This window comes from Neophocaena asiaeorientalis, unplaced genomic scaffold (genome assembly GCF_003031525.2).
Source record: "Neophocaena asiaeorientalis asiaeorientalis breed wild unplaced genomic scaffold, Neophocaena_asiaeorientalis_V1.1 scaffold45, whole genome shotgun sequence".
NCBI classification, from domain to species: Eukaryota; Metazoa; Chordata; class Mammalia; order Artiodactyla; family Phocoenidae; genus Neophocaena; species Neophocaena asiaeorientalis.
Genome location: NW_020174642.1, coordinates 5,816,132 through 5,818,889, shown reverse-complemented (window position 1 = coordinate 5,818,889; position 2,758 = coordinate 5,816,132). Strand labels below are relative to the sequence as shown.

The following is a 2,758-nucleotide window of genomic DNA, read 5'->3' as shown; positions in this document are numbered from 1 at the left end:
CAGACAGACAGACACTCACACACACACGCACGCACACTCGTCCTCGCACACGCTCACTCACATACACACTCTCACACTCACACCGGTCCCACCCGCTCGCCGGCGGCGGCAGCGGCACCAACAGCAGCAGCAGGAACAGCAGCAGAAGCGGCGGCGGCGGCGCCCGCACCCCCCGCTCGGGGTGTCCGCTCCCTGAGCCCGTCCCGGGCCGCGATCATCCGCAGCCCCGCAGGCTCCGGGGGGAGGGGGGCCGGACTCTGAGGCCACGCGGGGACCCGGGGGACCCACCCGTCGCGCACCCGGGCCGGGGGTTCTCACCTTCATCCCCGGGGAGGGCGCCAGCCGCGCACGTCCGCGGATTTAAGCTGTTCTTCGAAGGGCTCGCGTGCCCCCCTCGCCGGAAAATGCCCACGGAGGCTGCGGCGGGGGGTGGGGAAGAGGCCGCCTCCGCGTTTCAGACATCTCAGGAATTCCGGACGCTTCGCCCGCATTCACGATGCCCCTGCGGCTGACACCTTGATTAAATCCTGTCGCTCGGTCTTTGAGGCGGCCAATGCAAGCGTACAGAAATTATGGACGGAGCCATCATAAAAACTTTAGGCTGTGCAGGCTCTCCCAGGCATTCCCACGGATTTCAACCCCCCCTCCCGCCTTTCCGGGCACAGCCTTCCTTCCCCGTCGGAATTCCCCGAAAATTAATCGTCTTAAGCTGTTACTGTATCTTTGTCCAACTCCCTGATTTCCTTTTTCATGTATCGTCTCAGTTTCCAGATTCTAGATACGCCCACAATTTATTAATATTCTGGCCTTGGTTTATCTTTGTTTTACCTAGACCTTCTGCCTGACTAAATATTGCGAGGTGTGCTCCCCAGACATTAAACCCTAGGTATGCTAGTAGCTCTGCTGTGCTGGCTACTGTGTAATTAGTAGACAGCCACTGTCTGAAATTATATTTTGTAACCAGTCTAGTAAAATGGCATTTAATATTATGGTAAAAAGGATATCATAGATATTATTTTACTCTTATTCACCAGTTTATGGATTTATCTCTAAGCTTGTTTTTGCAATCTTATGATAATGTTCATATCAATTTTTTCTGAAGCTTAAGCCGTTCATAAGTACAGTGGCTGCAGATACAATCTTACAGGTGTAAAGAAAAACAACCCCATGGCCTATATGGGAGAACAATCTAAAAAAAGAGCGGATGTATGTGTATGTCTAACCGATTCACTTTGCTGTACACCTGAAACTAACACAACATTGTAAATCAACTATACTCCAGTAAATAAGATGTTTTTAATCTTTTAGTACAAATCAAAAGGAAAAACAACCCCGTTATAAATACTGGTCTCTATCCTGTGTGACTGGAGAAAAGACACGAGTTTTTCCAACAAATGTTTCCCTCCTACAGTTATCAGAACCTTGACTATACTAAGACAACCATTCAAATTAGCACAGGCCATGAAAGAAACCAGACTAAACTTAAGATAAGTTAGGCAAAAAGTAGGCAAACAACTTACTTCAGACTGATTCTCATGGTATCAAAAGTTGCCATGACTATCAAAAGTTCTTTCAGAGTGCCGACTTTTTCAAAATTAGTAATGCAGTTAAAGTCCACATTCAACTTGATTGTTTTGAAGGAAGTGGTGAAGAGTGTCCCTATTGAGGGTGAGAGATTGCAATCTTGACTCTGCCCAAACTTACACTTCCACCTATACAACCAACTCCTTCCTCCCTCCTGCTTCTCTTCTCCCTGCTCCCACCGCCAAACCCACCCCCATCCACCACAGTTTCACTTCTACCAGGACACTTAAGCATCTGCAACCTTTAACACTAAATTAAATTTGACTCAATTTTTTATTGCTGGTGGGACTTCCCTGGTGGCACAGTGGTTAAGAATCCGCCTGCCAATGCAGAGAACGTGGGTTTGAGCCCTGATCCGGGAAGATCCCACATGCTGCAGAGCAACTAAGCCTGCGAGCCACAACTACTGAGCCCGTGAGCCACAACTGCTGAAGCTCGTGCTCTGCAACAAGAGAAGCCACCGCAATGAGAAGCCCATGCACCGCAACAAAGAGTAGCCCCCGCTCACTGCAACCAGAGAAAGCCTTTGTGCAGCAATGAAGACCCAATGCAGCCAAAAATAAAAACAAATAAATTTATTTTTTAAAAATGTTTATTGCTGGTAATGAAGGAAACTTGCATAAGTAGTCTTCTAGATAATCTGAAAAGAATATGACAGTGTCTCAAGAAATGTGCCCTTGTCTTCAGTCAAGTCCATCTAGAAGGTTATCAGGGTGAAGCAGAATCTTGAGCTTATAATCATGCAGTAATAGCAGGCATTGCTGGTCTTCATATCTAGAAGGCTACACCCTTTCTCCCCTCTCCCCCACCGCCACCACCATCCCTTCTCCCAGTATGACAGCCTTAAACAACGTTGATCAATAAGCTGTCATGTCCAGGTTGGAATGCTGTAAAATGGTTTTATACAGGCTTCACCTAAAAAGTAACCTGTGAATTATGCTGATCCCAAACACGTGAACACATGTAGGCAGGAAGGACCCTGGTATAGATGCCAGTTTAGTCTTGACCAGGTTAAGTGATTAAATCCTTGCTCTCATCTGAGAATCTTTCCATCAGGTCCACAGACAGATGTATTACAAATATATCTAGTCATAGAAATTAACATCTACAAACAAAGACCCCCAAATCACAGATAGTAACAGCCTGCACATACCCAGCACATTCTAGGGTATCT

General features: G+C 47.2%; 1 protein-coding gene across 5 annotated transcripts in view; it reads right to left on the bottom strand.

The window, feature by feature from the left end:
• The window catches only part of DYRK1A (dual specificity tyrosine phosphorylation regulated kinase 1A), a 144,888-nt gene extending 143,350 nt beyond the window's left edge, over nucleotides 1-1,538 (bottom strand). For 4 of the 5 annotated variants that reach the window (XM_024758151.1, XM_024758153.1, XM_024758152.1 and 1 more), the window contains exon 1: nucleotides 319-858. The gene's annotated coding sequence lies outside the window, so the exon portion shown is untranslated. Of the gene's footprint in view, nucleotides 1-318; nucleotides 859-1,520 lie in introns of those variants that run through there. The other variant, XM_024758150.1, reaches the window with a different exon arrangement.
• Between the last annotated feature and the right edge of the window lie 1,220 nt (nucleotides 1,539-2,758).